Genomic DNA, 25,723 nt, shown 5'->3' with positions numbered 1-25,723 from the left:
GGCTCAGCGAAGGCTATAGGGTGTCTTCTGTGATATAATAGTTATTTTTCTCTAGAGGGTAGTTCTTCATCTCCTAGTGCTGGTGTCTGCAGAATGAAAACTCTTTCCTTACAATAGCCTACAACTCATTTCCTCAAAGGCAAGAGTAACATATGCCTAAGAATCATAAAGTCAGAGTTCTCTGATGGAATGGCCAGCCCTTTATGAGCACGCAGAACTATTCCAACCCCTGCATATTTTCAGTTTTGTCCAGCTTTCAAAGGTACTTCAAATGTGCTTGGGTCATGTTGTACACTTAAGCATTAGAAATAGTACGTGAGAGAAAAGTAAAATTGTGTCCTTTCTTTAAGGTTTATGGGAACGTGTGGCCTTCCTTACAGGGAACGCAATCGCTACCTTGGCAGTGTTAGGCTTCCGTCTCGTGAACTTCATATGCATAGGTTAAACATATGAGCAGTTTTGTAAGGCTATAGAAACTGTGTCAGAGAAAACAGTCCGTGAGAGGTCTGAGCCATATGAAAACCACTGGATACACGCATTTTCATGATAAAGCTTTTTTCAAAGTTATTAGATTTCATAATTCAATCTATGTTATCACAGGGGAGCTTGGAACCAACCATTGCTGTAGATTATAGAAATAATTCTATATCCACACAGTTGGGTTACAGAAAAGCTCACCCAGAATTGGTTGGAGACTAGCACCAGGATATTCTCTTCTGTTAAACCTCATAAATCTAATGGATAATTTATTTCTGTTACCACATGAATTAAAACCACTTTCATATTTAAAAATACCTCGCACAGGCATGGATATATACACACACACATATATATGTCACTCTTTCTGGTAATCTCTCAAGAGCAAATTTTACATAATTTGTCAGTTAACAAACATTTATGGAGCTTTAGTTGTATTCTCAGAATGCTTTTGGTGGTTTGGTCAAAGGAAACAAAAGAAATCAAAGATGAAGGAACCACTCTTTCACATTCTGTGCTTTTCTTAGGAACTTTGTCTATGGGAGAAAATGACTACATCGAGATTATTATAAATGTGCTAGGAGACAGACATTTGGACCCTCTAGTACTTCTTGTTACTTTACTTTCCCTTTACTTCTTTCCTCCCTAGATAATTATTATTATTTCTAATTATAGTTGCTTTATAATGTATTAGCTTCTGGTGTACAGCATAGTAATTCAGTTATACATATACATATATTCTTTTTCATTATAGGTTATTACAAGCTATTGAATATAGTTCCCTGTGCTATACAGTAGGGCCTTGTTTATCTATGCTGTATATAGTAGTGCGTATCTGCTAATCCTGTACTCCTAATTTATCCCTTCCCCACCCCCTTTCCCCTTTGGTAACCATAAGTTTGTTTCCTATGTCTGTGAGTCTCTTTCTGTTTTGTGAATAAGTTCATTTGTGTCATTTTTTTAGATTCCACATATAATGATATCATTTGGTACTTGTCTTTGAGCTACTTCTTAGTATGATAATCTCTGGGTCCATCCATATTGCTGCAAACGGAATTATTTTGTTCTTTTTTATGGCTGAGTAGTATTCCATTGTATATATATGTGTTTGTGTGTGTTTAGGTGGGAAAAAGTTATCATCTGTGTTAATATCATTATTAATATTAGATTTGCTAATGTTGGAAAAGCTATATTAATATTACTCAATATTATTTTACTTTTCTTAAAGACTGGAGATGTCTTTGATGACATTATATGTATATGCTTTTATCTCTATACTTTTACAGATACCCTGTATATGATGGCATGTATTTCTTGACAGTTTTGTTTTTTCCTTGCATCATTGCAATTTCTAGGCCTGGCGTGACTATTAAAAAATCTTCAAATGGGCAATGGTTGTAAATGTAGAAATATTCATACTTGCAGTACAGAAAGGGGACATCTCAGAAATATTCTAGATTGTTTTTCTAAAAGGCCAACTCACAAACTCTGCAGATTTATCCATTTCAGGCTCACTGACTACAATACAGAAATATACTTGGCAAAAATCCAAGGACTGGAGACATTTAAAAGCAGCATATTTTCATAAATCCCTTGCTTTTCCCAAACACCATCAGTTACTTTTCTACCACTCATTGTATAAAATCAGAAGAGAGGAGAGAAGAGATAGGTTAAAAAGTGTTGACCTTGGCCTTTGCAGTCTGTTACCCAGCAGAGCAGACATGGACAGGGAGGATGGCCAAAAGAGAGAGACAATGAAACCAACTCCTTGACGGGGGTTCACTTATATTGACTTTCACAAAACATGTCTGCCCTGTCATGCCAATGAAGTTCTTAAAATTGAAATTTAAATTTCTTCCAGGCTCTGAGAAAACAGTTGCAGGACAAGGCCAGCCTCCCTTGCCTTTTGGGGGAAAGCCTTCACTTTCATGGAGTGAAACTTCAAAAACTGCACTGTTCAGAGTCTCTTTTACAGACTTAAAGCACATGTATTTCAGAGCTCTATCTGTTATAATGTCTCTCTTTTCTAGAAACAGTCCTCCCTTATCCATGGGGGACATGTTCCAAGACCCCCAGTGGATGCCTGAAAAGCAGATAGTACCGAACCCTACATACCTACCTACAATAAAGTTTAATTTATCAATTAGGCACAGTAAGAGACTAACGACCATAACTAACAATAAAATAGAGCAGTTATAACAATACTCTGTAATAAAAGTTATGTGAATGGCATCTCTCTCAAAATACCTTATTGTACTATAGTCAACCTTCTTGTGATGATGTGAGATGATAAAATGCCTACATGATAAGATGAAGTGAGGTGAATGACGTAGGCATGACGTAGCGTTGGGCTACTATTGACCTTCTGATGATGTGTCAGAAGAAAGGCCATCTGTGTTGGGTCGTCCTGGATCATAGAGCATGTTGGGCAGTCGATGATGATGGTTGGGATGGAGCCGGAGGGCTTGAGCCAGCATGAGATTTCATTAGGCTACTCAGAATAGCACATGATTTAGAACTTATGAATTGTTTACTTCTGGAATTTTCCATTTAATATGTTTGGACTGCAGTTGACTGCAAGTAACTGAAATACAGAAAGCACGGATAAAGGGGGACTACTACACTTCTCTTTCAAATAAACGTTATTACTCTCTGAGAGGCTATAGTTGCAGTTACAATCTTCGTGCAATGTTTCCATTTGACCTGGCTTATAAGCATTACAAAGTGGATGTTGGGAAAATCTTCTGCGTGAAAAGTATTAAAATGTTTGGTGCTATCTTATTTGAGGAGGTGTAAATTTTATATAGGTGTCCTATCATTGCTGAAGAGAAAGACATGTTTCTGTGTAATACAAACCAGTTCCCATCTATCGTTCAAGAGCCGAAAACTTGACGATGAGAGTTGAAGTATCGTGTCTGTAGGCTGATTATCAGAAATGTGAACAAACTTGACCTGGGTCCCTCTGCAGTGCGGAAAGAGAAAATTTTGAAAGTGCTTGGAAGTCACACACACATAAGAACTCTGTTTAATTTGCATGGTTTTGAAATGGATATTTTTGGTTTATTTCTCAATTTATGTTCCTTGGTGGGCAAATCAGTCTCTCTCCTGCTCCACCTCATGAATATATGTGCCTTAGAAAACAGAGGACAGAGGTCACTCTGCAATCTGCTGACCTGAGACAGGGAGGGAGGGAGGGAGGGAGGGAGGGACAGGCAGTGGACAGACGGAGTCAGAACTGTGTCTGGTGCTCCTACCTTCAGAGCTTTATTGGATGGACTAAGAAGTCTGGTTTGTCCTTTGAGAAGGAGACACTGGATCAAAACTCAGGGGCCTCTGTGGTCAAGCAAAGGAATCATGCATCAAAAACTAGGAAAGGAGAGAATCTGGGAAGAGGGTTCGAGAAGTCCGACCAGCTACCGCAAAGAGCCTGAGTCAAACCAAAGGAGGCTGCTGAAATGCTGAATTGGACCAGGTTTTAAACAGTTCATCTCCTCATCCCCCACCCCCACTACCCGTGAAGGTCATAGCAGCTTTAGAGAAAAAAGGTCGGCATTTTCTCTGCACATCTGTGTTTATTGTGAATACTCTTGTGACTTCAGGACACTGTTACAGTGAAGCATGGAGGAGACTGCAGCCTCTTCCCAAGTTTGTCTTCCTTTCTTCTCGTTATTCCCAGCACCTACGATGTCACCCTCTTCTTCCCCCATCTATCATCCAGTTACTGTCCCTCTTATCAACTGAGTCCCACTTGTTATATTTGTCCTTTTTTAAGGCTTTCTCTGACCCACACTCTTGCCACTATTTCAAGCCTGCAAAATCTCCTTAATGGTTTAAATTCTATTTATTATACAATTTCTCAGTTAGCATTGGAGATATTCATTTAGAGATGTTCCTCCCAGACTGTAGAGGAGGAACCAGGATCTAGGAGTCATCTTCCCATCAGAAAAGGACCAGGTGTAAACATATAAATGATTGCGCAATGGATGCATGAATGTTAGAGAAGTTATCCACACTTTGCTTCTGGCATTTTATATTTATTGGTGCAAATGACCTTCTTCTGTCATAGTTTGATAGCTAAGAAAACATAGCTTAATCAATAGCTTTCAAACCAAAGAATACAGGAACAATCTGACACGTAATCTGTGCTATTCTTCTGACTCTGAACACCTGTCCTATGTTCAAAAGAGTAGAGAGGGTATTACAGAGCACAGTAAATAAAAGTCTCTGATGTGCTCTAATAATCCTAAAACTTCGTTTTAGCCACTTAATCCCTTTATCAATTTTTTAAAGCATTGTTAGCCTTCCTGTTGATCAGATCAATGAGAAAAGAAGAAGGAGAAGAAAAGGAATAGACAGTAATTGAGTATAATTCAAGTTATATACATTATCTTATTTATGCCTTGGGACAATCCTGAGAAGTAAGAATTTTGCCACTTCTTCCAAAAAGTTTGTCTTCCTTTGTTCTGGTTATCATCCCCATGCCAAATGAAACAGGATTAGAAAAGTTGAGTAACTTGACATCACACAGAGAATGAAGAGAGGAATTGGAATTAAACACTAGTCTCCTAATGCCCAGTCTGATTTTTTTCCCCCTGGACAACGTTTCCTGCAACTAGGAGCATCATAGTATAGAGATGCAGTCATGCAACCTTTAAATATAAAGTGCTTTTCTGGGTTGCAAATCTGGGTTGCAAAGCCACCAATGTACATCAAACAAAAGTGAGTTGGTAGCAAGTACTTTGCTCTGGAGAACACATCTACACACCTTCTAGCTTGGGTGACAGTTTTCATCTCTAGCAGTTTCACAGGTTTGACCGCTTACTTGAATCTGTTGCATAAGACACACACACACACACACACACACACACACCTCAAGAGCCTCTGTTGTTCCCAGGGACCATAAATTTGTGCTGGTGAAAGCCCACAGAGCACAGCAGAGTGCCTCCGAGCAGACAGCAAGGTGAGGGTCGCTTTCAGCTCCCCTACAGAAGGAAGAATGCACATGGGTTGCATTTTATGCAGCGGCTGTAACGGGGGAGAATAACCCTCTCTCCATCAGGAGAATGAGTGAGCCCCTGCATCTCACTGGGTGATTTAAACAGAAACTATGTTGTGAAGCTGACAGTCTAAACTGGAACTCAAGTACAACAGGTGCCAGATTTCCCTTTTAAATTTTTTAAATTTTTGGACAGAAATACACGTTTTTGTAAGCCAGCTGCGTTCATCCTGAGAGGGCTGGTGCCCTCCTCAGGGGGCATAAATACTCCACTATTGTGAGTCTAACAGAGACATCTACTGGCTGAGTCCTAAGCTTCCAGACTGGTCTCTGCTGGACCCTGTAGTTGATCAACCCCTCATCTCTGACAGCTTGCACAGAAATGGAAATGATAATAATAATGATTATATTTGTTCATACAGAATTACTCATTGCACATTTGATGCACCTGTGGAGATTGAAAAATTCGCAGAAGTCTGGGTGGGCAGGTTTGGTAAAGTATCAGTGGTTTGCATGTTGACTTTAAAAATTTCTTTGCCACATCTGCCCAAGGAATGGTTCCCCTATCTTCAGTTTCCCTATCTAAACAAATCAAATATGAAGTTCAGATTTGAGAGTAGGGCATCATGGATAACCGTTTTTCTATTTAGAGGACCAGCAGATTAAAGAGAAGTGTGTGTGTAAATTATGAATTCCAGCGAAATAAATCCAGCAGTAAATACTGAAGCGCCCCAGTGGTGGTTTATTTTCATATTAAGCATCAATTTATGGGGCAAATGTAAGATACTGATGGATCCCTATTGGAGGGAGAGACAGTACTCATGAGCAGAACCCCCCAGATAATGTTGTCTTCTAGCCGCTGGGCTTTGTGTCTTCTCCTCCTGATATCAGGCCAATATCTGCAACATTAGGACCGGGTCCCTATAAATCAGCATGAACAAGCCCCCTGATCTTTACTGGGAGGGATCATGAATTAGGGGACTAAATGTAGGCAAAGAAATCCAATAACTAAACCCTCACAGCCAAGACATAAGCAAATATAAATCCCGCTTGTGTTATTATAATGCCTACAACCTAATTGAGAACACATTCATTTTAAGCTAAATAAATTACTGCTACAATTATCTGACCTTGAGGTCACCTCCTCTAGGAGATGGCCAGCACTTGTATTAACTGTTCCACACTTTACTGTAAGTGGCCTCAGCCAATCAATGCCAGATAAATGCTGTTAAAATATGCATTTAATTAACTCAGTTCTTCATTTATTTGCTACTTTAGCCTAGGGATGAAGAAGAAAGTGAAGTTAAAGTCTGCGTATTCTCAAGTAAGACTTCAGAATGAAGAGTTTTTCCTTCTCAGTCAAAGCACTGTCTCCCTTGTTAATCTGGCCAAGAGAGCATCCCTTAGACCTTAACAGAACAGTCCATCCATCTGAAGAGTGGGCCTTTGCTAGTGCCATTTATAACCCCACACTCAAAGAAGTAACTTTCTGTTTTCCATCAAGAGATGGACTTACCAGATGTCTTTTGCACTGATGATTTGTCCCTCTTGGACTGTGAGCAATTATTCTAGGAGCCTTCTGATCACAAGGATACAATGGCAATTATATCACTAATGTATGGATTCATGCATTACCTAACTGTTTTCAAGAAAAAGCCATTGTTTTGGGCTGTATTTTGGAATATTTGCCTTCTCCTTCCTCCCAACGTTATGCAAAATAGCCGAACAGCACTCCCTGGATAATACGCTTCTTACCAATCTCTTCTTTTGGTTTGGCTATTGCTGTTGAAGGCACATTATTATTCTCTGAATATTTATCTGCTTCTCCCACATGTCCTAGATGTGTTAGCCAATACCATGTGGTACTGGGCTGCCAACAGATGTGATGTGTGTTACTTCAGGCTGAAGCGTTTAAGAGCTGATGCACAATCCTTCTACCTCTCTCTTCTGGTTCCATGATGATCCAGAAGGTGGAAATGATACAGATACAAAACAAAACAGAAGCAGCACAGTTTGCTGAGTCATGGTAGAGAGGAAAGCAGCTGTGAGGGGTCCTCTGACTCACACCTCATTTTACATGAGCAGAAAAGAAACCTTTGTCATATTAAACCACTGAGATTTCAAGGTTTGTTTATCACAGCATAATCTAGCCTATGCTGACAAATATAATTGGCTGCTATGGTAATAAACAAATCCATAATCTGTAGTACTAAGTAACCATCTAAACTATAGTAATTTGGATCTAATTTGCATGAATATTAATTCTTTTAAACAAGAGAGGAAAATGATGATAGTCCACAGACTTGATACCTTTAGAATAAGCCACTTGTTCATTAATTTTTAATGAGAAACATTCATTATTATGAAATCTTTGACAAGACTTTGATTTTGGGGGGTAAATGATGACCATAATTAAGCTCCTCATAATGAACACAGCAATTTTTAAACAGTACAATTTATATAATGTGTCTCCTCTGGGAGGCTTAGTTTTCTTAATAAAAAGAAACAGTGGATATATGACTAGTTTTCATAATATATCAGGGTTTGTAGTCATTATTATATGCATCTCCACTTCCATTCATTCATTCGTTGCATTGAAACATAGCCTTTCTGCACTTTTTGGCAGAACTAAGTTTACTTAGTCCAAGACTAAATTTTAAAAAAGGAAACTTTAAGGACATTATCAAATGCTGGGTTACCAGCAACATAACTTTTCCCCTCTAAAGGGCTTTCTTGTTATGGTTGGCTTAATGGTTTTATTTATCTATGTCATTTAAAATCTTTTTAATTCTGTCATTCTTTTATGCAGCCCACAAACGTATTCACATGGACCATAAGTCAGTCATTCATTAAAATACTAAAACTATTTTTCAGTAGCAGTTGATATCAGAAAAAAAAAAGAATAAAAATAGAAATCCCTCTTGTTTGCTCTATTAGGGAAGCCCTCATGGGTTACATCTTGCCCTAGATCACAGCAGAGAAAGTTTCCTACGTGATGCTTATCTACACAATAATCTTTCTGTAGTTCCCTAGTGGAACTGTTCTGGGAACTATTAGCATCATTGCCTTACTCAACTCATCTGCAGTAAAGACAAATAGGTGCAGACACATTTGAAGGTAAAGAGGCCCAAATTGGTCAGGATACAGCTGACATTAACCTATTGTCCCCCTTTTGTCCTACCAAGTCATATATGAAATAGCATTCTGAATCCCAGTGCATTTTTGCAAAGTCATTGTTTTCATTTGCTGTGTCCTCTAGGTAAAGCTTGGTCCCTTTGAAGAATTGTACTAGTTGTATCCTTCTCTGATCTTAACTTAATATTATAATCCTTCTTTCACCAACACTGCTTTGCATCCCCAGTGCCCCTGAGCCTACCCTGTTTTTTTCCCATAGCACTTTTCACTTTTAAAAATACTATATTCTTATTATATTTGCTATTTATTGTCACTACCACACTAGAATACAAGTTCTGTAAGGGTAATGTTTGTTTACTACCTTTGGTTCATTGATGTAAACATTGGCACATAGAAGGTATTCAGTAAGTATTTTCAAGTGAATGAATGAGTGAATGAATGGAAGTTTCCCTGGTTCAATCAAAAATATTCTAAGACTTATTTTCCTAACACCCCCTTTTCCCCTTCCAAATTCCATTTTGCCTCTGGCTACCTTGTTCCGGAATTTCATTCATTCTTCAACTGACCTTGTCAGCTTATTACATAACTGACCTGCTTCACAATTCTCGATTTCTTGAACCCTGACTCAGTGTCTTCTTTTTCTGGCATGATGTCTTTCTTGGAAAAAGAGCTAGGTAATTTTCTATGTGTATTCCCATGGGCAGCCCTGACTAGAAATAGTGAGGTCTTATGGATGAATTTTGGTGAACATTACAAATTTTGTTTAACTGAAATTATTTAAAACCCAATTTAAAAATTATTTTTAAAAGACTTTGTCTTGTAAAAGTAATACATGCACAGTGTGATTTAGAAAAGAAGAAAATAGTTACCCATAATTCTATTATGAGATTAATCTCACAGTTCATGTTTTAAATTGCATTATTTATTATTTTTCCTATAACTGAACTAACTGCTTAGGTTAAAACCCACCAATTTATTTATAAAAACAGAGTTCAAATGATCACATTTTATAAAATCCTCCAAAGCTTACAAATAGATACAACAAGGAAAGGGATAAGAATAAGATGCCTGAAATTAGGAAAAAGAGAGTGTTTCATAATGAAGGGCAGACTTGCAAAGAGTTCTCTGACTCTAAATCACTATTAACCAAGTTGAACTTGTTCATATACAGAACTCGTATCCATAAAAAGAGTTTTGGGTGGAAATGATTTCAGAGAAAGTTAAGAGAAACTAAATTTAGGGCATATTAATCATACTGTTCAGTACTGCTAGGATGACCAACTATTGGTTTCCTTGGGACTGAGGACTTTCTTGGGATACTGGTCTTCCAGTGCTTGGTTACCTGGTCAATAGAGATGTTATTATGAAAATCTTTAGGAGTAAATGTAAAATAAAATAAAATAAAATAAAATAAAAACCTACCACAGAATAAGGATAAAAAGAGGGACCATATCGCAAAAGTAAATCTTTGGAATCTTTTTTTTTTCTAATGGAGGTACTGGGGATTGAACCCAGGACCTCATGCATGTTAAGCATGCTCTACCACTGAGCTATACCCACCCCCTCAAAAGTAAATCAAAAGGCATGGTGGCCCAAGCTGATGTCAAGACTGCAGAAGCACCTCCATCTCATTCAACTGTAGGAGATGAGTGCTTATCAAAGTCTTTGCATCTGCCGGGCAAGCATCAGCAATAAGGGAAGAATGTACTTCCAATTGTTTGGATTAACTGACAAGCAGGAAAAGCCCACTCTTCTTGAGACCCTGACAGGAACAGAATGGTTAGCTGTGACATGCAAAGCAGGCCTCGGACTGACTCAGTCTTAAGTCAACTGAGAAAAAGAAAAGGATTGCACATTTTCTACCAAAATTGTTTGAGCAACCGTGCCGTCCCTGGGTGATGTCTAATATGAAGGCAAATGAAAAGGGACATCTCTGAGGACTCAAAATGCCTTCCTCTTTGCGTTTGTTCACTAATTTCCATTAAGTAAGGAACTTTCAGAATGTTCCACCTAGGAAATCAAGTTAAAAGAAACTAAGGGAAAAACAAAGCTTGGGGAAAACCCCTTGGCTTTTAAGAGAAAAAGATAAATTAAAAATTGAAATTGAGATTTTCCCAAAAGTCAAAATTTCAAGGGTTAAAAGAAAAGAAGTTTATGGGGTTATGACACTGTCATTACTAAAAGCTTTGTAAGAATGAGGTTTTTGAAATAATCTAAACAGTAGTTTCATGTAAGATATTACTGCAGTGCTAAACACGTGCCTTTTTAAGGAAATGGGTACTTATCCATTGTGTTAAATAAGTGGTGAAACAAGAATCTCTTCAACAGAAGCACTTGTCTACTTCAAGAATTCTCTTGAATATCACAACTCTACTAGTTATACTCACAATCAATAAAATATGAACAGGAACTTAAACACAATCTAAATGCTAAAATCAAATGGATTACCCAACCTTGCTGAGTTCAAAATACCAGTTTCCCCCTTAAGTAATTATAGCAACTCATATTTGAATATCACTTTCAAATTTAGTCTCCTAACCATTTTGTGATTTAGGTGTTAAGATCATTTCCATTTTACACACAAGGAAACTGAGGCCAAGGATATCTGTGGCTTACTCAGGCTTTTGCTGCTAGTAAGTTCAGGGGCTAAGACTGCACTCAGGTTTTTGGCTTTGGATGTCATCCTATAAACATAAAGCAAACTCTCAGTTTAATCTTATAATCTTTTGACTATTAAGGAGACAGAACCTTTTTCAAGATTATCTCTGCTTTACATTAGTAGGTGTAGAAAGTTCTGGTCACTCACTTTAGCAATTGCAGTGGCCAGAGACTTATTACTTCCTTCATGTTGAGACACTCATGAAACCTCAGGGGTTGGAGCTGAAAAATCAGTGCCAGATGGCTGTAGGATAGATACTCCTGAAGATTCTGCTACTGTCAAGCCACCCCAACAGAAATGTCCTCAGTGCTGATAAAGATGGAGATAACACATGCAGGCCATCTGTCCCAGCCACATGGCTTTCAACGAGGGAAATCTCTTAGGGTAAAATGAATGAAGATTAGGTACAGGCAAAAGAGCACCTAGGATACATTTCTATGTGTCTGCTGGTCATTAGCTAATTATGGATGAAGACAATTAAGACAAGTTTCCAAAAGTTACCCCATTTGGCCGGATTAGCTACTACCGCTGTACATGGAGAAATACGTTGAATGATGAGAAATCAATGTTGACAAATCCGCTTCAAGGAAATCCAAATAAGCATCACCATAATTTTTTACTGGAATGGATTACTCTACTTTTTTCCAAATATAGTTGAGGTGGTTTCTGGTAAAAGACGTAAGTGGAAAGAAAGGCAAAACCTGAACGTGGTGAGAAATGATCACTGCCGGCAGTCAATGTATTGCAACCAGCAGCTACAGAACTGTGATTGTAACAGGACTTAATCAAACTAGGGGCATTTCAAGCATCTGAGTCTGTCTTATAATCAAGAAAATGCTTAATAATATAATATTAGAAAGTCCAAAATCACTTGTTTTTTCTTTGATAGTGAAATCCATCCATGACTTCTTTCCATGAATTTCATCATGACATTATAATCACACTTGGAATCCTCAAAACCAGATTTCCAGGAACATGTGCAAGGAAATGAAAATTCTTACCTGGAGGTACCTACCTGGAAATGAGTCTCAGTGAGAGATGATTGTTGCAGGTGCCCTATTGATGTTCATTTGTTGTTGCATTTTGGCAGGGTTAAGAACATGAAGGCTAAGAGGAAATTTGTTTAAGGCTCCTGTACTTTGTTTGCTTTAAAATAAAATGTGCATTTCTTAGTATTTGATTCCAAGAAGTCAAGCCACCGAGGGCTGACTCTTCAATATGCTTTAGAACCATCATTTAAACAAAGAATCTATTTAAGTTTCAGGTTGGAAGCCATATTCAATAGCTTAGCAGTGGTATTTCTGAATAGCTTCTCATTCCCTGCTGTTGTCCAACCTTTTCAGTAATAGAACTCCTTCTTGTCATCATTGTCAGAAAATGTGTTGGGGCATCCATAATCTGGCACAAAACAAGCAAGACTTCCAAAACAGTTCTTTGTGGGGACTTAAACCACTTTAAATCACTACAAGATGAACTCTAGGACCTCCTAGAAAAGAAGTTCCTCGATTTTGTCAGTTCATGGCAGCCTAGTATCTCAGTAACTTTTTCATGGTGTCCTTAAGCCAACAAACAAACAAACCCAACTCAGTAGTTGTTTATTAAATACTTAGGTCCAAACAACTTAATATACATTTATGTCCAATAATTTAGTAGCCACCTGAAAAAAGTAATACTGATATATTGATAGAAAAACATACTATTTTACTCTTAGGTAACCTGAATTACTTACTAATAGGGTGAGTGTCCCCATGGTGCACTGCCTAACTTCTCAAACCTGGAATCAAATTGGACACTGCCACCCTCATTTCTTGGTCCACATTGATTTTCACACAGTGCTTGCTTTAGATCACAGCAACTGCTAATACCCAGCTACACAAAGTATGACATCATCAAATAAATTTAGTGTGATCTAATGTTGAAACTGTCAACTCTCTGCAGCTAGTAGTTTGAATGATGTCCAAATTTCCTCTGACCATGTATTGCTATGTTCCCTTAACAATTTAGAATATTCTATTGTACAGCATGCTTAGGTCCTCTTCGTTAAGAGGTGGGGAGCTGTGGTTCTAAAGAGTTGTAGTGACAATACCTGTGAGCAAATATAATAAGACTATTATTGAGATATTGTGCTCAACAGACTGACCAAATTAAAAGCAAAAGCCATGCTGAGCATGTTCTCAGAAATCACTTGTCTGGATTAGACAGAGGATGTGGGCCTTGTGGATAGCACTGGTTGTGAACTTTTGAGATTGTTTTTGTCCTTAACAAGGGAAAAGGAACTATAAAAAAAAAAAAATCATGTCTGTAAGTGGCCTGGCTTTCTGTAAGGCTAGTTGGGGAATGTAGTAGAGATGTGTTAGACACTTTAGGGTGTGCATCTGAAGTTTCTAACTAAGGAGAACGAAGCTCTACTCATGCATGCTCCTCCTCTATCTTTTCCTTTGCATTTTGTCTCAGTCTTTTTAGGTAGGTATTCTGTTCTGTTCAAATAATTATGGTTAATCACAAATCTAAAAATTGGCGTCCTTAACATGCAAGTCACATGAACTTCACCACAGGTCATCTCACAGTTTTGATGTTGCCTGAACAAAGGATTTAGCAGCGATTGGCATTAATGTCAAAGATCAAACCATAAAAACTGCACTGCTGAAGTCTAGACGTTCAGGGAAGTTTCATACTAACGAGACCTCATCTTGTCTATGTTTCGTTCTATTCACATTTGCTAAAGAACTCTGGGGTAAGCAATCAACTGATGAAAACAAGACCTAGGCAATGATTAACACCTAAGCTGGTTTTTCATTTTTAAAAAAAGTTTCATAGTGTGTTTTTCAAGAGAGTTTGCTGGATCACATATGTGTAAGAAAACATAGCATTGTGATGTGAATGAATTTAATTTTTGCCCAGTTTGAGCTGCCAGTTACTTTTGTGGTCTTAGGTCAAAGCCATTTTGCCTCCCCGGACCTCACTCCCCTCACCTGAAGGTACACTAGGGTAGGGTGTGGGTTAGCTGTCTCTAGGGCCTTTGGGTTCCAACACTGAATTCTCCTTGAACTTTCTGGTCAACGTGGATTTTTGATATCTTCTGAGGGACATAAATATCTTTGACTCAACCAAACAAATAATTGAATTAAAGGAAGAGGGCATTACTGTTGAGTTTTCAAAAACACTTAAAATTGTAATATAATTAAATAAACATAAACATAAATACATTTAAATGTAATATAAAATTTACCACTTTATTTCTAAATTCAATAGTGTTAAATACATTCACATCTTTGCATAACCAATCTCCAGAACTTTTTCATCTTGCAAACTGAAACCCTGCACTCATGTTAAACCATAACTTCCCCGCCATCAACACCTGACAACACACTCCTACTTTCTGCCTCTATGAATCTGACTACTTTTGATACCTTTTATATAAGCAGAATCATTTGTCTTTTTGTGACTTGCTAATTTCACTTGGCATAATGTCCTCAAGGTTCATCCATGTTGGCACATATTGTAGGATTTCCTTAGTTTTTAAGTCTAAATCATATTTCATTACATGTATAGACTGTATTTTTTTTCCCATTCATCCATTGATGGACTCCTTGGTTGCTTCTACTTTTGGCCACTGTGAATAGCGCCATTATGAACAACCTTTAACTACTGCTGAGTTTTAAAGGAGAGGAATGCATATTTATTTTCCCCAAGCCCCAAGAAAATTGCAATGTCAATACTCTTCTGACTTCATCTAGAGAGTTTCCAGAGGTAAGGGAAGTAGGTCACTGGGGGTGCTTAAACTCCATTCTAGAGGACCTGTGGGAGGATTATTTGAAATATCATTTCCAGATGTGTCTTAGGGCCAAAATGTATTTCCTTCTATTTTATTACCAGTCATTAAAGGAAACAACAGGGAAAGAGAAAAACAAAGTTATGTCTTCCAAAATGTGAAAGGTCTTTGCCATTGGGACAGTTTTATTGTGAACTCAAATCTCCCTAGACAAGTCTCATTTTTAATTATTTACAGATCCAAACCTTTGTAAAAAAAAGTCTCTCAGGGATTTAAAAATTTTAGCTCCACTTATTATTCCATGTCCCACTTCAAAAGTTTTACACAAATGGATATTAATATCTGTGAATAATTTATATGTCTGGGTAAAGCCTGACTTTCTTTAAAGCAAGAGGTTCAAAACAAACTTGTCAGGGAAGTTTTTTGTTGGTGGTGGTGTTTTAATGAAAGGAAGTCACTCTTCAAGCCAGATTAAGGCTCTTACTTCTAGGTGTTCAATCACTAATTAAATACACAGAGTGTATATTTTTGACTCAGAAGCAGCAGTGTTGCCTGATAACTGAAGCCACTTCTGTACTTTCCATATTTGCATTTTATTTGTTTGTTTTTGTACATTCTGCTACCTCAAGTACTTTCTCTTCTAAGCAGGCTATATAAAGTTCATGTCGAGTGCACCTAGAAAATCTTTTGATGAAGAAAGGCTTTCAACATCACTGACAATGTATTTTTTTAATCATATTCACATATAAAATTTTTGGAGAAATGTCATCGGGGGAATCCATTCCAAATTAGATGTTCACTTTGAAAAAGGAAATACAAGTTCTATTAAAATAGGAAAATAAATCACTCAAAACCCATAGTTTCCATTTTCCTATACCTGTAGAAATATAGGTGTAGAGGTCCCATACATGCATTACACGAGGTAAAACTTCATATTTAAGGCTTTTAAATCAACATTGTCTATAGAAATGTATTGTGAACCATATATGTAATTTAAATATTTCTAGTAGCCACATTGAAAAACAAAAGGTAGAATTAATTTTAATGTTATAGTTTATTAACCCAAGATATTTAAAAAAAAAACTGCTTCAAGATGTAATCATATAAAAATTGTTAATGAGATATTATAAGGGTTTTTTTTGGCATTTAATCTTCAAGAACTTGTGTATGTGTTACACTTAAAATACACTGCAATTTGAACTAGCCATAGTGGTCCACAGTTTCCATACTGAACAGCACATGCAGTATTAGATGGCTATTTTCATTTACACTCTTTTGCCTTTCCTAACAAATTATATATATTTATACTTATATGCAATTTCTGTTTATATCATTTTTATTTATATATGCATTTTAAAATGTTCTAAACTTTTAAAAAGCTCAGTGTTCAGACATTGATGTGTATCTATCCTACTAAAACTTTCCTTACTTCACAAAGCAATTCATCACAGATTTCCTTTGAAGAGTGAGAACTTCTGTTTATTTCAAATGATTTAATTTACAGACATGTAATTTTCAAACAACATTTTAAGAACAACACAAACACCATGTAAACAAAGAAACACCTGTCTACCCTTACAATAAAAGAATCTAATTGTAACTTCAAACCTCAGTTCTCCTGAGCAATAGAGAAGAGGTGAAAAGTGACTCAGGATAACATAACATCTGGAATACCTATTTATTGTGGTTCACTCTTCACTGTGAGAGGACAATTGCTTTACCTTTATTCAGATACTTAAATGGCACTTATTTTATTCAGTTCAATGTAGAGGTTTTCCTATGTCTAAAGTGTGAAAGATGTACCATATCTTCCCTTTGATTCCAGGATTAAACACAAAGACAGATGGTTAAAACTGAACAACATAAATGTAAACTTACATGTTATAATTTTGGGCTCTTTGTAGAGAGAATGATCAAATGTTAAACTGGGATGTCATATATTTTCTCTGTCAGTTCACCTGGATTTTACAAATGAAAAAGACCCAGAATTACTGCTTGATTTGTAGATGATCACACAGAGATTCAAAATCAAGCCTCCAATCCTTTTATTTTATAGATTTAGTGTTACCCCCTTCCTCCCTGTTCTTCTTTCTATCACCTGTATTTCTTTTAATCTCAGTTTTCTTTGGCTATCATAGTAAACGTCAAGCCCATTGGATAGTGATCATATTAACCCAGATGGTTTTAGGCTTGGTGATACTCTCAGTTTAAGTCTCATAAGGACTCACCATTTGTCTAGGCACAATTGGCAACTTTTGATGTCTTCCAAGACATCCCAAATTCTTGTGTTTCTATTTCTATTTCTATTTCTACCAGACATGCTCTAGGGACATCAAGCAATCAACGAGCACAAGCAGTGAGACTTTGTTATGGGTAAAAAAAGCAGAAGAAAGAAATTCCCAAAAGAGATAAACAAGGAGATGTAAAAATGCTTGGCACATGGAAGAAGGGACAGAGTCCACTGCCAGTGGCCATTGGGGTGTGTCAAGGAGTGGAGACAAAATAGCTGAGGAAGGAGAAGAGACAGTTTGTGAACGGTCTTGATTGCTGGATTAGCTACTAAGTTTGCTCTGTAGATGTGGAGAACCAACCACTGATCTGTGTGTGTGCACATGCATGTGCATGAACAGGTGTGTGTTTGAAGCAGAATGGTTGTTAGGCTGAGTTGTAGAAAAATAATTGAGTTAACAGTATAGCAGAGGGATTTGAAACAGGAAGACCAGATGAGAAAGGAAGATTCTGTTATTGCAAGGAACTATACAAGGAAGGTTCTGTTATTATTCTTATTTTACAGTTAGGAATTCAAAGAAATTAAGTAACTTGTTCAACAATGTATGACTGGTTTATATCAATTACTTCTGAGCAGTCTTTCAAAACCATATATTGAATAAAAGCTTTGAGCATCCTTTTCCAATATAGTTAATTTATACACTTATATTACACATTTAATCCATTGAACCCCTGATTTGTTGTTTTTTGACTTGTTCTTATGGAAATATTTTTCATGGTTGAGCTTAAAGTTTCTCTAGAGATAATTACTTCATCTGACATACTACAAGTGAGAGAAACAAGGCACAGAAGCCAATAACAAAATAGCTACTCAAGTTAGTGGCAGAGTTCCTGTTAGAAACTCAGGATTAGAACCCAGATTTCCAATGCTCATTGTTTTCCTTTCAGTTACACAGGCTACCTTGCTGGTGGCTCAATATGTAAATTTCTTGAGTGTACAGATAGTACTTTACCCACTTGTTAATGTGATTGGCTATATAATTATTTACTAAAGTTTACACGAGTATGATAATTATTTAGGATGGTGGTTTGCACCTCTGGTTCCATTAGAATCACTTAGGGGAACTTAAAAACAAATACTGAAGTCCAGGCCCTCACTCACAGAGGTTCTTCTTAAATCATTGTGGAATGGGTGATCAGACATTTATATTTTTAAAAAGCGACTCAGATGATTCTCATATGCAGCCAGGGTCCAGATCTCTGACTAAGACCTATTCAGACTCAATACCTGTCTTAGAGCAACTAGGAGAAAACATTATTGTAAATATTAGGCCTGAAATTGTTATGAAATTGTTCTTGAGCTGTATCATAAAAGTAAAAGATAGATAAGATACAGAGTGTCTGAGAAATGCTATTCAAAGGAGTGATTTAATAGATATATATTTAATCTTCCTGCTTTATAACTGAAGAACACATAGTTTTGAAATGACTATGGAACATATAAAAATTATCATATTGTAGGCTTTCAAAATAATAAAAATATAAAGCACTTAGTGATAAACCTAAGAACTATGTGGAACCAGCAATGAAGGCAACCAAAAAACTTTTCTGATGGACTTTAAAGAAGGGTATAAAAAAGGAACATTTCATGTTCCTGGATGGAAATGTTCCATATTAATTACCAGTTGTCTCCAGTTTATTTTGAGAATGTAATCCCATTAAAAATGAGCTTTTTGGTGGGGCTGGAAAAATGTCAAATTTATTTTAAAGTTAATATATAAAAATAAACAGGTAAGAACATCAAAGCAACTTTAGATACAGAAGAAGAAGATTGCAGCTGTTAAAAAACACTACATAGTTAATTGAAACAGTAGGTACCATGCAAGAACAAACAGATCCACAGAACAGAAGAATCTAGTATATTTAAATGGCACCATTTCAAATCAAGGGAGAAAGGAAGCACATTTAATACCAATTTTTAAGAAATTGGTTAATGATTTGGAAAAAAATTATATCCCAACATCATGTTACACTAAAATAAGTTCCAGACATATTAAAAGTTAAATGTAGAAATAGAGCTATTAGACAATTAAAAAAAATTGTAGTGACAATCTGATACTAGTCAGTATATAGGCATTTCTAACCTCAAAAGAAAAGCAGAAAATAATTTTGACTACATAAAATATAAAACTCCTGTATATCCAAAACACATCATAAATGAAATTAAGAAACAATAGGCAAACTATAAGAAACTTTTGCAACCAAATATTAGAGGGTATATAAAGAGTTTTTATGAGTCAGTAAGTAAAGTCTTTGTCAAAGAAACATCAGAGGTAAGTCAAAGTTATGTTTTTTATAAGTAAAGTTATGTTCATTACAAGGCTATTCCTAATAAAAAACATGAGAAAAACCTAGAGTCAACAAATTAGAGAACAGTTACATAAATTATGGTAAATTCTAAAAGAATAATTTTCAAGAAAGTAAAATCAAGAATCTCCTGCAAATATAAAGTGAACACAGATTAAAGATTTTATTCTACTTATTAATTAATGAGGAAATCAGTAAGATGTTACGATGGGCTCAAAGAGCACTTGAGGAGTTAGTATTTATCAACAATTTGATAAATGAATATTAATATAATAATATTGGTTTCATTATTAAACTGGTTAATATCCTAAATGGCAATACATTTCTAAATTTTGGAATTGTATTTCCTCTTGGAAAAAAAAAATTTGCATCTCAACTGGAAAAAAAATTTACAAGTTAACATAAAACTTCAGTAATTCCAGAACATTTCTTAAACAGTTAAGAATAAGTTGAATAAAGCTTATTCTTAGAGATAATCTTTGGGAGGATTTTGTCCTATTTAACATTGAAAGGGTGTGCCATATTTTTGCAGTATTTCCAAGTTTTATATATTTTTCTTAATATGCCACATATCGAATAATAGAACTTATTAAAATTTGTAGCATAGATGAATACTTCAGCACATGGAAAAAAATGTTCACACTATTTTGGTAAATGGAAAAGAGAGAAGATTAAGAAAATATTATGTACAGTTTGATCCAAGTTTTAAAAACAATGGGTAAAAAGTTTGGAAAATAGGTACACAGAAAACCATATTCATCAGAATGTTAATAGTGGGACTTCTGGTTTCAGCTCTGGTATGTAAGGAGTATGGAAGTCATCACTCCCTTTCTTACAGCAAGAAAAAGCCAAACAAACCGGCCCAACCAGGAACTGAGGTTGCAACCAAAATTGCAGGTCAAATCATTACCTTGAAATCTGAAGAGAAATGCAAATCCAGAGTCACAGCTAACATTTGCTTACTGGAGCAGAGGCCTCTGGAGCCATAAACTGGCTTTTGAATTTCTCATTGGTAATTTTGACAAATTGCTGGAAGCTGAGTGTGAACTGATGTGAGAATAAAAAACTCATGGGGGGTCATGGTCTTGGTTTAATGAGTTTTGCTTGCAGGAAATCCACTGGTTTCTCACAATGAAGACCCAAGAGTGATCTACATTATGACTCTGGCAAGAGAAGGGACGACCCATCATTATGAAATACACCCAGAGCATTCTCCATAAGAAAGGTGCAGACTCCTGGGAAAGTCTTTATCAGAACTTTATTCCAGCTGGGGGAAAAGATGTCCTCCCACTCTCATTCCCTCTAGACTTCCTATTTCACTGAAGGGAGTTTAGCAAAAAAAAGCTATCCCATTGGAGAAACATTTGTGAAGGTCATGGACCACAGAAAGAGGCTCACTAAAAAACCGAGATTCTGTCATAAGATTATAGAACATTTCTTCTCCCTCATGTCTTACCAGGACACCAACTGGGCTCCAATCTAATAATGGTGGATTACAGCAGAAAGAGCTGCAAGACACAGACTCCCTGAAGAGGAATATTTAGGGAAGCCCACAGTTAAGAGGGGAGAAAAAAACAAGGATACAAGCAGAACTTAAAGACTCTGACATCTACAAGCTACAATAAATACTAAACACAGCCCAGCCCCTCGTCAGATTAAAACCCCTAGACCTCATACTAAAGGACTGTTTACCTCAATTCCTATTACCTAACACAAAATGGCTTTCAACAGAATATTTCAAGGCACATCGAAGGGCAAGAGAAGACACAGTCTGAAGGGGCAAAGCAAGCATCAGAACCAAATTCAGATACGAGACATGGGTATTAGAATTATCACACAGAGAACTAAAAGTTATTAGAATTAATATGTTAAGGGCTCTACTGGAAAAAGTAGCAGGTACAAACTGAAAGGAAAATCTGAATCAAGTATGGACTTTTAAAATAATAATGTATCAAGGTTAATTCATTAATTATAGCAAATAAACTATACTAATGTAAGATGTTAATAAGAGAAAGTGAGTCTAGGGTATATGAGAACTCAGTCCCATCGTCACCATTCTTCTGTAAGTCTGAAACTATTGTAAAATAAAAAGCTTGTTTAAAAATATTAATAGTGGTTTTCTCTGCCTGGTGGTGTTATGGCTCATTGAAAATACTTTCTCTTTGTATTTTTGAGTGTTCTGAATTGGTTATAATATACTCATATTCTAAAACCAGAAAAAATGTTTTCTTATATTAGAAAGTACATATTTTGTTTTAAAAAAGAAACTACTTTCAGATTGTTTCTTATTTATTTGTTTGTTTGTTTGTTTTCTTCCAGTTACATAACAGGCTTCCTGAGGGTAAGGCTAATATTCTTTCTTTTTGTTCTCTTTCTTCCTCAGCATCGCACCCTATCACATCCATCATAATGCCCTACTCATAGTCCTAGATCAATACATACTTGTTAACTGACACCAACTAGTTACATCTAAATTGTTACCCTGAAAAAGGATCAGTTTGGTATTTTTGTTCAATTTTAATGAGATCGACTTTATGGCCAAAATATGCATGAAGAAATGAATCAATGAAACGTGGAAGAACTCAAAAGAAGTCCAACATAGTTAATTATTGGATGCCTTAACCTGGCTTTTGTTTAAAGAGCAGCATCTATTTGAGGATTTATGGCCAATCGATTTGGCCAAGTTGAGCTATATGGTGAATTATGTCAAAAGTCATAAAGAAAGACCACAGCTAAAACTACTGTCATGGCAGGAGCTCACTTTATAGTCTTTGGAGGAGCCATTTCTATAGTGAGCCCTGAAAGGATCACTTGAGTACACTTCAATTTTTCATTGAGCATAATTTGCAGAAATCTCCCTTTGGGGCCAAGTTCTTTTGCCCCAGTCTGGTGCTAACTTCTTTGTCTACTTTGTGAGGACAGAAAGTTTGTACAAAACACTTGTGGCCATGTTTCTGTTATGTGAGTGGGCCAAACCAAACTTCAGTCATAGTTGTCTTTATTTTATGAAGATTTAAAGCCAGCATTGACCTCATGTCCTTCATCAGTATCTACAAGAAAGGCTGCAGCCAACAGCAGGAGGCCCAAACACAGCCAGGCCACCCAGATTCTGCCTGCCGCCTACCACTGGTGAGAACGCGCTTAAGAAGTCCTTCAAGATTTACGTCACACCCAGGAGCATAATGGGAAGTGCCTGAGTGCTTTGTGTGTGGATATGTGAAGTAGCCGCATGGCCTTTCTGCCCCAGAAATGACCCTTCTGCACCATCCCTTGATATGTAGAAACAGAATGCAAACAGGGAGAGCTGGGCTATCAGCACATGTGTATGAGGCTTGGATAACTGCTCACACCTACTTGGGAAAGAAATTTTTAAATATTCCCTAGGTGTTCTAGAGAACTCCAGCTTTGGTTCTGCTGCTACCTTTGCACTCCTAAACTTGGCGTTTGAAGATAATAGTTGTTAATGGTTCTATTTTCTTCCTTTTTTAAGAGTGTTTCGGTAAAACTCAGATTCACTCAGTGGAGATTACGGTCTCTTATCTCCAACTGATGAAGAAAAGAAACTGACCAAAAGTCTCTCTCTTTTTGTGTTATGTTTATTGAAATAATCAGAGAATACAAAGTAATTTGCTGTAATAAAACAGTATAAAGTAAATGTCTGTGCCATGTTCAAATGACTCTTGCACAAAACCCTTCACTCGCTCTCGAGTTTGTAAGCTTACTCCAATATTCTTGTCTTTGACTGCCATGTAACTTTTCTTACTTTGAGGAGTATGCCTTACTGTTAATTTTCTCCCCTCTTCAGCTTTGGAATTAACTTGTTAAATTAATCTCATCTTCATTTATTTTACAGTGTCTTCATGTTTAAATGCTGATTTTATGAACATCTGTTTCAATCACAGTTGCAAACCTATTACTTTTATGAGCCATACATATTTTAAAGAGATTTACTGCTGACCTTTGTTGGCAAATTGAATGTTTTTGTTGTCAGTAACATTTCTGTAACTGATGCCATTGTTACTGCCACCCAGATAGTGGTTTCAAATGAGATATGTTTTGGGAAATCCTTTCACACTTAAACACATTCAATCAGACAGACATCACTTTAAAATTGTGTAGCTTTGGGAAAAAGAAGTAAGTGTGTAAAATCTTGCAACAGGAGGCGAAGGTAAACAACCATTCAATCTTCTACTTTGAAACAGTTTTAAAGTTTTATATTTGCTAAAAGTGTTTTTTCCCCCTCCCCAGTACTTGTCATTTAATAATACAGTTGGAAGAGCTGCACTACTTACATCACTGCTCTATGACTATCGATAACTCCATCAATCAAAGTAAGATGAATTATACGTTCAATTTTCCACTCACTTAGGAAAAAATACTGTTTTCCAGAGTCAGGTAGTAGAGCAAAGCACCGCCTAAGCATTTGACCTCCAGTCTCTACAGAGTTGTTTTGAATTGTCTCTTCTGTGTGTCAGGGATCTAGAAAAGTGAGAGAAACTTTGTCTCTCACAGCTGACGAAAGTGGCAGGCTGTTCAAAATATCTCCCAATTTAATATGTACGTAGGCTGAATCTTGCTTTCATCCTGGAGCAGGTAATCAGAGTTGAAGTACCGTGGAGGAATGGGGTGGGAAAGCCATCCCCTTAAGATGACAAGCTTATTCTCTAATCCATCTTAGAGGAAACTTGCTTGTACTTAGTCATGATCATTCCAGTTCCGGACCCAATGACGTATTCCCACTTCTGGTACCAGAAGAATTTGGTTTATTTTAAAGTTATCTACAATTATGTATCAAATTGTCTGTGTGAATCGGATGTAAATATTTAACGCCTCTGATGGACAGTGTGATTTCTGTGTTTCTGTTTGGGTGCTTCTTTAAACCTTAGACAATGAAAGAGTATTTTATTAGCATATGGTAGGTTGCTAATTGTCATTTCAAGACCTTATATTATGAAGTAATGTTATTAAAGTCCAAAAGTACATGGCAGTTATGTAAACTCATACAACTTATATATTTAAATTAATTCTTTTCTTATCAATAAAATATTGTCTTTTTACACTTCACAATTCAAAACAGAGAGTGATAATATTTTCATTCTTTCAGCACAGGAAACAGCTGTAAATCACAATTATTATAATATCTGTTATATGTCTTTAACCTGTTGCATTATTGGATAAGAGTGCATTTTGTTTGCTTTTTTATTATCCTGATCACAGTCATCTCCTTTTTGCCACTTCCTCATTATAAAAATAATATATACCTACTGTAGGAATCTTGGAAGATATAGAAAAGTATCAAAAGTAAATCAATTTAACCTGCAATACAGTGTAATTATTTCAGACATTCATAACATTACCTTCTGAATACGGCTTTGGATCTGGATTTTATCACTAAATATTATATCATTTTCCTATCTTACTGTAAACTTTACAAAGGAGATAAGTTTGATTCTTGTGAATTTTCTATCAGAGTTTTACAATAATAGATTTAATTGTTCACCTAATTTTGCACAAATAGTTAGATTCTAATTTTTTAAAACATAAATAATATGGTAATAAATACTTTTGCATATAAATCTCTTTGCACATAGTTAAATTTTCCTTCAGGATAAATTCCTAAAAGAATTTATAAGGTAAAAGGCTAATTCTTCCCAAGGGAATAGATAACATTTGAAAGTCTCTAAATTTCCCTTGAGAAAAGATATGCTGATTTACAGTCCTTTAGCAGAGTATGAGAATGATCATTTTCCATGCTCACTTATGGTGGCTATTAGAGCTTAAAAGGATTATTGAAGAATGAAAAATATTTAACTACCATTTTAATTCGTATTTTTAAAATTCTAGAGATGTAGCTTTTTTCATTATTACCTTTCAAATGCTGCTTTTGTAATTTACTGTTTATTTCTTTGGTCCATTTTTCCATGGGTTATTGTTTCTTACTGAATTGTAAGAGCTCTTTATATATTAAGGATATCAACCTATTACATTATATTTCTGTTCTAAGCATTTTTTTCCATTTGTTGCTTGTCTTTCTTGTGTATAAGCTTCTTCTATATAGAGAAGTTAATTTTTATGTCACCAAATCTAT

The 25,723-nt window shown here is 36.1% G+C and overlaps 2 long non-coding RNA genes across 2 annotated transcripts in view; both read left to right on the top strand.

Moving 5' to 3' along the window:
• LOC116663176 overlaps window positions 1-25,723 on the top strand; it is a 75,531-nt gene that overhangs the window by 10,563 nt on the left and 39,245 nt on the right. The window lies entirely within an intron of this gene.
• Window positions 1,199-24,346, top strand: LOC116663177. Its single transcript, XR_004319301.1, has 3 exons — window positions 1,199-1,410; window positions 6,777-6,781; window positions 24,335-24,346. It is a non-coding gene; the product is annotated as an uncharacterized LOC116663177 (long non-coding RNA).

Source organism: Camelus ferus, chromosome 4 (assembly GCF_009834535.1).
Source record: "Camelus ferus isolate YT-003-E chromosome 4, BCGSAC_Cfer_1.0, whole genome shotgun sequence".
NCBI lineage: Eukaryota > Metazoa > Chordata > Mammalia > Artiodactyla > Camelidae > Camelus > Camelus ferus.
The sequence above is the reverse complement of the archived record's forward strand: the minus strand, read 5'-3'. Positions and strand labels throughout refer to the sequence as shown.